Below are 12,500 nucleotides of genomic sequence, written 5' to 3'. Positions count from 1 at the left end.
CGGTTACAGTAGGCTAGATGATAAGCGAAGAACTGGGTTAAGTTGTACTTCCATTTTTCTAAGTCTCAAATACTTTGATGTTGTTCTGTGTTTATTGGATGTTTGTTTATATCTATGTTTATTTCTACATAAACTCAAAGTTTCAAATGCGCATGTTTTAATTAACATAAGTTTATTTTCCTTTGTATGTTGAATGTTATCAAGTGTATGTCTTACCATCTGTTTATTTTTTCTGTATACATAGTTTTTGAATACCCAGGTTTTAACTTGCGGATTTATGTGCACTTTTCGGAAAGAAAATTCCGTGACTTGGTGTATTACCAGTTTCAAGCCGATAATCCCGTTAGGAATCGTTCTTGGAGATGGCGTTACCTGCATTATAATTACGTATAGACCCATATATCGTTACAGACACTGGTAACAACACTGAGAATTGGTGAAGTATTTTTCAATCTGAACTAAAAGGCAAGTATTATTGTTTTTTATATTTATTACAATCTCAAGCGAAATCAACACCCCCCCCCCCTGTAATCGTAGGAGGACGTTTCCTGTAGCCTATGGTAGACCGTCACGGCCTACCGTGTGCTGCAGGGGGGCTTACTTTTAAACTCCTTTAATTTCGGTGAGTGTTCAACATTATTGTTCTTTTATTTAGGTTCTGAAGTTTACTCGAAGCTTGTTGATCTAAAAGTTGAAAGTAAAATTCTCCAAACCTCTTTGTTATTTTCAAGTTCTATTTACTCTTTGAAGATTGATATTTAAAGTTTAAGTTTTTGGATGTATGCAATTGTTGTAGGAAATTGGTCTTTTAATTAAACACTTCCTTATAATTTGATTTTATTGGCTTAAGATATGTCATTTATTTAGGGATCCCGCAACTTCAGAATTAAATGATGTAAGGACTAAACTCCTTTAATATAACTTAAAAGTTCTACTTATAGCCGTTTAGTTTGGTGTAAGAAAGCAACTGGGTATCCCAGTAATATAAGAGATACATATTTGTATAAATATTAACAGTTTGTACTGGAAGATTTGGCAAACTGTAATAGTTACAAGTTGACGGCAAATAGGTTAGTGGTAAGTTATACCAACTTGATTTGCTCATTTTTGAGATTAAAATTTTCGCCAGTTATTCTAGGAAATCTATTACTTCAGTAGTTCTGACATACAATCCTGATCTACCTGTTGTGACGGGCCGAGAGAGGAGTTGTGGACTCAAAGGCAGGATGCAATCAACTGAACTTTATTAAGGAACACTCTTCTTTATATACAAAATCTCAAGGCAACAGGACATGACCTGTTCGAGAGACAGACAATATTACAGAGCAAAACAGAGACATGATCATTCAGGTTCTTTTTAGTGCGAGGGAAGAGCGCAGATACAATCATAATACATACAAAATAATTATGTACAATTGTGTGTCACACGGTTGGTACATGGCTCCCCCCCTAAAAATTACATACTGTACATGTTAAATAGGGCGACCTGATCTAGAGAGTCGAACTGTAGAAAAAAGATAAGCAGGTTTTAGACGATCAATGGAGACCCAGTCTTCTTTGCCCCGAATGTTTAGTAGGAATGCTTTCGGACTGCATCAAATCACAAGAAAATGGCCCGTGTAAGGTGGCGTTAGGGGTGGCTTGCTAGTGTCGTTGGGCAGGAAGACGTGCATTGCAGAGTGCAAATCCGTTGGTAGGTGATGCTTCGCTGTGGGCTTGTAAGTCTGGCGGCACGGAGTAAATTTTCCCACGACGTGACGTATGCGCTGGAGATCGTCGGAGGAGGTTGTAGATGGAAAAAATTCGGCAGGAACGACCAACGGGTCGCCATACACCATTTCAGCTGTCGAGACGTCGAGGGCGTCTTTAGGAGTGGTCCTTAGTCCCAGGAGGACCCAGGGAAGTTCAGTAAACCAATTGCAATCCTTGCAGCAGGACATCAAAACTGCTTTGAGGGTGCGATGAAAACGTTCAACCATTCCATTGGCAGCGGGGTTGTAGGCCGTTGTCTGATGTAGGGTGATACCCAAGAGATTCGCTAATGACGTTTACAATTGAGAGGTGAAAGTGGTTCCCCTGTCAGAAGTAATATGCTCAGGGATACCGAATCTTGAAATCCATCCAGAGAGTAAGGCAGATGTACATGAGGCGGACGTTGCAGTTTCCATGGGAATGGCTTCAGGTCAACGAGTGGAGCGGTTGATGACGGTAAACAGGTAACGATGTCCTTGTGATGTGGGTAGGGGGCCTACAACGTCGACGTGAATGTGTGCGAAACGACGCTGAGGTTGAGGAAAGGTGCCCACTCCTGAATCCGTGTGTCGATGTACTTTGGAAGTTTGGCAAGAAGTACAGGCGCGGACCCAATCCTTAGCATCCTTAGAAATGCCGTGCCAAATGAACTTTGCCTTCAGCAGCTGTGCAGTAGAACGGCACGAGGGATGTGAAAGGCCGTGAATGAAATCAAACACCTGTCGGCGCAGGGGAGCAGGAATCCAAGGTCGAGGTCTACCAGTACTGACGTCACAGATGATGGTGGTGTTGGAGTGTTTGAGGGGGAAATCTTCCCAACGGAGGGACGTACAGGATGTCCTACAAGCTTGATACTCTGGATCCTGTTGTTGGGCTTCTAATCCCAGTTGAACGGAAGCCAACGTGTTTCTTGACAGGGCATCGGCAAAGGGATTCATTTTCCCAGGGACGTATTGGAGGGTGCAATTGTATTCAGTCACGGCGGAGATATGTCGGCGTTGGTGGGCGGACCAGGCGTCAGACTGTCGAGTGAAGGCGTGCACCAGTCGCATGTGGTCTGTGCGAATGACGAAGGGCGTACCTTCTAAGAAATGGCGAAAGTGACGGACAGCCAAGTGCACCGCCAGCAATTCTCGATCGAAGGTAGAATAACCCGATTCTGCCTTGGACAGCTTTCTGCTGGAGAAGGCCAATGGCCTGGGCGAGCCTTTGACCACCTGCTTGAGTACTGCACCAATAGCGATGTCGCTGGCATCGGTGGAGAGAAGGAGAGGGGCGTTTGGGATAAGAAAAGTGAGAGCCGCAGCAGTTGATAGGGCCTTCTTTGCATTGCAGAAGGCTGCTTCTTGAAGGGGACCCCACTTCAGGTCCTTTGGCTTGCCCTTGAGGGAGGCGTAGAGGGGAGCAAGAGTGGCGGCAATGGCTGGCAGAAAACGGTAATAATAGTTGATCATGCCCAAGAATTCCTGCAGAGCTTTGACGGTCGAGGGTGCGGAGAAGTTCTGAACGGCTGCTACCTTCTCAGGGAGGGGATGGACTCCTTCAGGAGTGATACGGTGCCCTAAGAACGATACTTCGTTGGCGCCAAAGGTACACTTGTCGTACCGGACTACAAGGCCGTTTTGTTGCAGGCGGTCGAGCACGATGCGTAGGTGACGGAGGTGTTCCTCTTTTGAGGAGGAGAACACAAGTATGTCGTCCACATAACATACACAGAAAGGGAAGTCCCCTAAGATGCCATCCATGAGACGTTGAAACGTTACCCCAGCATTACAAAGGCCAAAACAGGAGTAATTGAAGGTGTATGTACCAAACGGAGTGGTGATGGCGGTCTTGGGAATGTCTTCTGGGTTCAAAGGCACCTGATAATACCCCTTCAGGAGGTCGAGCGTAGAGAAAACCTTCGCTTTGTGCAGGTAGGAGGTCACATCGGCAATGTTTGGGAGGGGGTAGTGATCCGGTTCTGTTTGCATGTTCAGGCGCCTGTAATCCCCGCACGGATGGAGGGAGCCGTCTTTCTTCAGAACGATGTGCAAGGGTGACGACCATGGGCTGGAGGCCTTTTGGCAAAGGACCATTTTCTCCATATCGGCGAACGTCTGTTTGGTGGCTGCCAATCGTTCCGGTGCCAGACGTCTGAATTTTGCGAAGACTGGGGGTCCCGTTGTCTTGATATGGTGAAAAATACCGTGCTTGGCAGGAACCGTGGGCGTATGGCGAAGTTCAGGACGGAAAACTTCCGGGTACAATGTGAGGAGGTGGGGGTAGGCATCCGTGGGTGCGCTGATGTGGAGAGCGAGGTTAGAGGGGGGCGGGTTGAAGAGGTGTAAACAAGTACGTGTCTGCGGTGACCAATCGTCGGTGGGCGACATCGACCAGAAGGTGGGAATGAGAGAGGAAATCCGCACCGAGGATTGGCATTGTGACGTCAGCAACGAGAAACGTTCAATTGAATTTACCGTTTCCGAACGATAATGTGAGGTTCTCGTAACCGTAGGTGGGTATCGCAGATCCGTTGGCAGGTACCAAGCGGACGTCGGCAGATGTAGACAGACTACGTCGTGCCTAGAAGAGTTCCCTTGGCAAAAGAGAACGACAAGCACCCGTGTCTACAAAAAATCGCACGCCCGTTCCTACATCCTGTAAAAAGAAAAGATTAGAAACATGGGAGGCCACCGCCACAAGCGATGGCCTACTTACACGTTTTTTGGCCACTGACAATCCTTGGTACATTTCTTCGAGGTTGCCCCGAATCTGAAGTGGTAGTAGCAAAACTGTGGCGGATGGGAGGTAGTAAGTGGCTGTAGAAGTCGTTCGTTGGAGCGCGAGCGATTGGTGGGTGGTGGGCGGCTTTGTCGCCGCTTCGGCACGTCACGGGGTAGGCGTGTATGTTCTACGGCATTCATGTCAGCTTCGGTTAACGTTGAATAGGCATCCTCGTCGTCAGGGGTGGAGGCGTTGATGGAGGTCTTGAAGTGGCTCTCCATAAGGGCATCGGCTTTGGTCATCAAGTCCTTTATGCGTAAACTATTGACATCGGTTATGGCAGCGCGTACAGGTTCGGGTAAACGGCGTATCCAAAGTGCACGAAGTAGGTTCACCTCACGACGAGAGCTATCTGGGGCAGGTTGAAGGCGAGCGATACTGGTCATTTCCCTGAGGGCTAGCGAAGCCCTTTGGTCCCCCAACGGTTGTTGCGAGAGCTGAAAAAGCTTTGCTATACGGGCGCCTGGCGACGGCGAGTACTGCTGCAGAAGGTATGATTTGAGGACGTCATACGCTATTGGGGTGTCTCCTTGTTCAAAAAGCCAGTCGGATATTTCTGGGAAGGTGTCCTCGGGTATCGCCGCGAGAACATAATCCGCTTTGGTGGTTGAGCGAGTCACGCCCCTGATACGAAACTGGACTTCAGCGCGTTGAAACCAAGCAAACGCTTCTGCGCTAGCAAATGGTGAAAGTTTCAATAGAGCGGCCGCAGTGCCAAATGCTGTGGTAGAGTCCGCCTCCGTCATAGTACCAACGATGGAGGGGAGAGGGAGGTGGGGGTGGAAGGCAGTGGGAGCGAGTCGACTTCCAGGGTCACCAATGTGACGGGCCGAGAGAGGAGTTGTGGACTCAAAGGCAGGATGCAATCAACTGAACTTTATTAAGGAACACTCTTCTTTATATACAAAATCTCAAGGCAACAGTACATGACCTGTTCGAGAGACAGACAATGTTACAGAGCAAAACAGAGACATGATCATTCAGGTTCTTTTCAGTGCGAGGGAAGAGATACAATCATAATATATACAAAATAATTATGTACAATTGTGTGCCATACGGTTGGTACACTGTGGAGAAAGAATTTGGATTTGTGAAATATTCAAGTGACGTATGATTAATGACTATGCATTTTTCATTAGATTTGAATTATACAGTTCATGTCTAATGGAATGTTTTCGAAGCATATTCCGATAAAGGTTTCATTGTATAATATCAATAATTTTTTATCTGCACTACTTAGTGATTGTCCTATTTGTTGGATCTTTATGCTACTACCGAAATGTAAGTGTTAAGCATTGAATGGTATATTTTTAAACTTCGAGTATAAAAATCATTTTACCATTCAAACTTTTCTTTTTCTTTAAAACTAAAACTCTGGTTTAAAAGGGGTGACTTAGCCTTGAAATAAAGGGAAACTGCATGGTTACCTTAAGACATAGTAGGTATAAGAAAACCGGTGTATGAAAACAAGATATTTCATTGATCTTTCAAATGATTTAAAGTGAGAAACTCTGTTGCATTTTTAAACAAATATTCACTGATTGACAAATGTATGAGTTTCTCGGTAATCTTAAATTAGGCCAGTCATTCTACGTCATTTTTGGGTCGAACCCACCACAAATTGCAATAGTAATGAAACATGCATTTTTCAATGTTAAATTTAGTGGAGAATGACGTACTAAAAATCAAGGAAAATCGAAGCATTGTAACATTTCCAAATTTTGCAATCATTAAGAGAAGGTTTGAAGAAAAAAAATCTGCATAACATTTTCAGTGTATATTTTAGAGTCTAGACAAACAACTGTATACATGTTACATTACGACACCGGCATTCACAGCTAAATTAAGATAACCATGACCAAGGATCAAGAGTTGAATGAACTGAGAGTCAAGTCTAATCATGTTATCAAGACATCTCCATGTACCAGACCACACTGACAAATGTTTATTCATCTTCAGGACCAGCAAGAGCGCATTCTTCTTCTGGATCACTTTCTGGTTCTGGCAAGATCACATTAGAACAGTGAAGTCCTTTGCATTCACTGCAGACGGAAGAGCATTCCAGGTTGTACTTGTGACAGCTGCATCGTTGGGTGCTGCAGTCTGTATTGCAGCTACAGTGGATGGCATGTAGCAGGTACTCTGGAGCAGGCTTCATCTCGGTCATAACGGGAACCATTCTCTCGTCACGGATAGCCCATCCCCAACCATTGGCATCCATGCCACCTCTTTTCCACTGCTGAACCTGAACATACACCCGTAGGCAATGTTGCTTTGCAGATACTGATGTAGGTGGCAGGGTACGAGGCTCAACTCTGACAGTGCTTGTTGAAACCTTCTGGCAGAAGCGCTGAAGCCTTAGTATTTCCAGTGTTTCCCCGGGCTGGCCATTGTACAAGCAAACCACGGCATTCTCTCCAGCTGTCATGAACGTTGCCAAAAGCCCAGAGAAATACGCACTGGAGTTCAGCTTCTTCAAAGCTGCTGATTTGCCAATGGAGTACAGTCTTGACGTGGTATCACAACCCAGGAGTCCATGTACCACAAGTAGCTTGTCACACAAATGGCGTCCAAGTGTCTTTTGCACTTGCTCGATATTCCAACATCTTGCTTGCCTCCTTGACGTCAGCTTAGGCTCAGGTCGGAGGAACAGGTTGTGTGATGTGGGCCCTGCACGACTACATAAGAGAACAGGAAGATCGGTGTCATCGCCAAATACCACGGTGTCCTTGGTGTTTGCACATGTAATGGCTGTCTCCACTATGAGGACATATGCACCTGCCCTGACATGAAGAACATTGTTGTGCTGCCGTTGAAGGTCATCACTCGGTAGATTCATGAAGCTTTGTTTATTTGTTTGGTTGGCAAGGAAGTCATCTTTCTTCATAGTATATACCATGTCCTTTGTGAAGTTGACAAGGGGACTGCTGTGAGATTGAATGTGCCTGCTGTACGCTACATCTTTGGTGGAGGGTGCGCTCACATATCCATCAAACACTATGACAGCTTTACCATACCTGTCTCCAACATATCGTATGTAGTGACTGGAGATTCCTTCATAGGTCTCGCTAAAATTCCAAGGAATTCTGTGTAGCAATGCCCCACCATCCAGAACATATTGCACATTCTGTGGCAGCACTGTGTTGCGAATGGCAAGGGGGAGTTGTTTCCAAATGGCCTCGGCTAGCGCTGGCTTGTCGGCCTCAAGCAGGGTATCAATGGTCTGAAACAGTGCTGGTGGGTAACTGTATAGTTTGTACTTGAAGACATCAGTGAGCTCATCACAGCGTGATCCTACCATAATCAGACGTTGGAACAACAGTTGTGGATCTATCAGAACAGATTCTTTGCCATTTTTCACTGATGATCGTGTGTCTTAATTCACAACCTGATTTATTTTCTTGAACGTGTGATCAAGAACCTTTTTGCCAACCATTCCATCTAAGATCTTCCTGCCCACTGACGCTGCTTGGTCAACATTGACTGAATCTCCAGCTGTGATGCCAGTGTCAATGCTTTGCAGAGTTGGATCGTTTTCAAAGGGATCCTTTGATGACAGGTAGCCAATGAGTTTGTGCGTGTCATCTGTGTCCCTTGCTTGTCGATCTGCTCTTTGTTCTTTGTGCTGGTCACTGGTCCCATACGGCACTGATGTGCAGACTTGCAAGGCCATGTTGACCTCTGCACATATGGGGGTGGACAGCAGCCACGTGATCCTTTGCGACTCGCTCATGCCATGGCCCCTTGTCAGTCCCCCTGTGGTTTTCACACTTTTCATGAGCACTTGCTCGATCAGAAGATCTGTGGACAAGCCGGCCCAGTACCGATCTGAGCGCCGCACTACGTGATATCCATTCTGGAACTGGTGGTGGACCTCGGGATGCTGAATAGACAGTTGTGCTAGTCGCTGCAGGTAGACATAAATAGATTTGGTGTAGAGATTGTGGCCTGCAGCTGCCAGGTAGGGCAACATGTCGTGCAAAGCGTGCACGTGCAGACGCCAGTCACCGGTGCGTTCCGACCTCAGGAATGTCCTCAATATGTCAATCATGTCCATGTATTGCAGCCATAGCTGTGCAGTACGTAGATTCTTCATCGATTGTCGGGCAACATTCATGATGTCACGAACAGAGTCCAGAACCGGGGCTGAAAGGATATCTTCAGTAGAACACTCACCCTTCATCAATGAATCATACAAGTCTCGCAGCTCACACAGGTCAATTGGTCCAGCTCCCACACTTTGCGACCCTGACTCGGTATCATGTGGATCTATGGCTGCCTGTGCATCATCTATGCTTTGCATTATCTCGTCTTCACTTGGTTCGTCATCTTCTACAATACCCTGAGGACCATCATTCTTAGCCTGTGAAGAAATATGCACTAGTGTACCAAGTATCCTTTCTGCGAGGAGAGTGTTCAGTGCTGCATCAACCAAGAGATGCCCACGGATAGCTCAGTCATATGCCTTGCCAGAAAGCATGTGCATTACAGTGTTCTAGGCATACACCAGTTCCAGAACAGAGCGCAGTCCAGATCCTGACATGATATTTCCAATACTCCCCAAGAAGCTCATCAACGTGTGGAAGCCCCCCATGCGCAGTACAATCTTCCGCAAGTCACTGCCCTCCGATTGACTTTCGATAATGGTAAGCGCCTTCCACCAAAGTGGTTGGTCAAATGTGATGATGACCTTTGCGTTGTCCTGTTTGGCGTGCTCAGATAGAAATGTCAATGTTGAATAGATGCAAGTTGGATCACTGCTGTTCATGTCGATCATGGGAAGCAGGAAGACTGTAGACTGACCTGGATGTACATCAGTGTGCACGGCTTGCATCATGCCAGACCATGCTGGTCGTGGTGAGCGTAATGTGAGGGACAGCTTCCAGAGGAGGTCAAGGTTGGTAGATCTGTCCTTTTCCATCTCATCTTGTAGAATCTCATACCTCAGAGTATCTAGCCCATCGCAAGGTGTTGTCAGATGTCGGATGTTTATTCGGCCCACAGCTACAACATCCTTCAGTGTCACAGACACACGTGGCACTCTTGTTGATGTCCTGGTACCTGGAGTGACAGACGCAATCATTCCCATCCCGTGGAATGTGTTGAGGCCATCTATTGTACGGATGTTGTGATCAACATTGTCCGCCATATATTGGATGAACTGCTCTGGCCGGTAGTTTGGTATGTCTGTTCCTAGTACAACTGCTGCACTCCGTTCATACCTTTGTATCTCACGATAAGAACTGCAATATCCGTGGGCATGGAGCGTGTCGATCAAGAACTTTGATGCAAAATGATGGTACATCTGTACACCCAGTCCTATCTGTAAGGGTGCCAGCAGCACTCGGGGCCGAATTGCCTGCATGATAGCTTGCCCTAGAGAACCGACTTTTCTATCAGCATCTCGGCCCACAAAGAGTGTTTGAAGAAGGAATTTTAGTGATTCAGGTAGGAACGACATGGCTTCTTCTGTTGAGGACATTTCAGTTGTACATGGGTACATATCTATCGACTGTTGTACGGATTTCACATCACTTTTGATCAGTTTTGCTGCCGTCTTAATCAGTGTCATCTTCTCAGCTTCATATGATGTCTCCTTTGGCCTTTGATGGAATTCATGAATGATCGCAGAGGCCCTGTGGCGAAAGGTCACAACATTCTCTTTGCCATTTATTTCTGCGATGGTGATATCCTGACCAAAGTGCTTTTGGATACATTCCTTCATGTAGGTGAATCCATAAGGTGTGCAATCAGTTCCCAGAAGAAATTTCCCCATTTTTCCTATGAGATCCGGTATCGTTGTCTGTTCCTCGTCATTGGCTTTGAGGTACTCTGCGACTTTTATGAATGCATCATTCTGTGTGTCATCAGCCGGTCTACCCTACTTAGTTCGCTTGCTTGGCACTGCAAGGAACTGGCGTGGAATCTGCTTCCCCGTTCTGAAGTTTATGCTACATATATTGTGATAGACTGCGTCAGCGGCATGCAAGTCCTGGACGAATTCTACTCGAGCCTTTACTGTCTCTGACCATGCATCACTGCGTTCAACAGAGCTCTCTGTAACCTTCCTCTGGAAGTCCATTGTTCGGACTGGTATAAGTTTATGCGTTTTTTGTCTGCCCTGGTACTGGTCTGGTGTTCCACAAAACAAACAGTGTTCGCTGTAGTGAAACACAGAACTGGCAGATCGAAGCGCACGAACAGTGCCGCTGAAACCACCAGTAGAGTCATATCCGCGTTTTCTGATGTCTCGCTCAATAGAGCAGAAGTCCTTCCTGCATCTGGTGTGTACAACCTGTCCAAGTGTGACACTGATATCAGCCTTCCGTAGGTCATTTGCCTTGTTTATTCCATCACACCCCTTGGCACCTAATTTCGTGGTTTGTTCGCCGTTGCCGAGAGACTCGCTGCAGAAAACGCAATCGTCCATGCTACTGGTTAACCTAAAAAGAAAAAAAAAGGCTATTAGACGTTAATTATCTCAATTTATTTATTTAATAATAAAAATGTTTGACATCTTTTGAGAAATGTGAAAGAAATAACAAAAGCACTGTTATAACAAAAAATGTTATGCCATTTCTATTAGCGTGTTTTCGTGCATAACTTTCAAAAAGTGGTTGCTCGAAATGAATGTGTTCCAATGCCTCGAATTTCCTTGACTTTGACTATGTTATTACATGGGTCAAAAGAAGCAAAAAGGCCAAGTTTCATTACTATTGCAATTTGTGGTGGGTATATCCATAAAATGACTGGCCTAAATATGGAACCTTTGTCATTCTACATATGTTATTATAGCTTTATTGTACTAACTGGAAAAATCTTAAATCTGAAAAATCTAAAGAATCTGACAAGTGTAATGTGATAAAAGGTTACATCTGTAGATCATTGAATTAGGGGTTGAAGCTTAATATATGGAACCATCATCATTGCTGATGTTGTTGAAGGTAGTGCACTATCAGATTGCCAAACCTTGGCTGTAAATCAGTATTGGTGAACGATTAGTTATATAAATAGCTTGGTGTTTCGTCTGAAATAATTTGGCTCTCCATTAAAGCATAAAGGTTGAATTCAATGGAGGGGGTGTTAGTCTAGGCTCTATCACAACTAAAAGAATACTTAACAATAAAAACGAATGAACAATATATAAACTTTTTAAAATGGTAAGTCTGTATCTTGAAACTGTAGTTAGGGAACGGTTCGCTTTTCTTCGTTTATTAACTATTTTTTTTTTTTTTTGTCGTAATTACGCCTATATTCCTTCAGAGTATCGGCATATAAATACAAAGAAACTTTTCAAACTTTTTTACAGTAGTGTTTGACGATTGGGAGCATGAAAAAAAAGTAAGTTTTACTATTTTTCCCCCTAAGCAAGATGTTCAGGAAAGGGTCAAACAAAATTTAAGAGAAAATATATTGCCCGTCTACACAGTCGATCTGTTTTCAAACTCTTTACTATACAAAGTATGCAAACTCTGACGGAAACTTCATCAAAACAGCAAAGCTTCAAGACAGGCTGGTTACGTTCATTTTAAGTAATTGCTAAGCAGTTGGCAGCATCTTGGGCTAAAGTCGAAACATATCAATAGGTAGAAAATTATATCAAAAAAGAAAATAGGAATGTGAGACAAGCTACACCATCAGATGTACGTCTTAAGGCAGGGTGGTCCAACTACAGGGCCGGTGGCCAAATATGTCGCGCGAGGGGAATTTATTTAGCCCTCTATCACTGACCTAGTCATGCAGTATGATGTAATACGTCGAAACCTTACTGGTCCTAAAATTATCCTTCCTGAATACAAAAAAAAAAAAAAAAAAAAAAAAATTAATGAAATTGAATAAAAATTACACTTTTCGGTAGAATTCTAGTACTCTCTCTCTCTCTCTCTCTCTCTCTCTCTCTCTCTCTCTCTCTCTCTCTCTCTCTCTCTCTCTCTCTCTCTCTCTCTCTCTCTCTCTCTCTCAAACCATGCGTTCAATACAAA

The sequence above is a fragment of the Palaemon carinicauda genome, chromosome 4, assembly GCF_036898095.1.
Source record: "Palaemon carinicauda isolate YSFRI2023 chromosome 4, ASM3689809v2, whole genome shotgun sequence".
NCBI lineage: Eukaryota > Metazoa > Arthropoda > Malacostraca > Decapoda > Palaemonidae > Palaemon > Palaemon carinicauda.
This window is presented reverse-complemented; position numbering follows the sequence as displayed.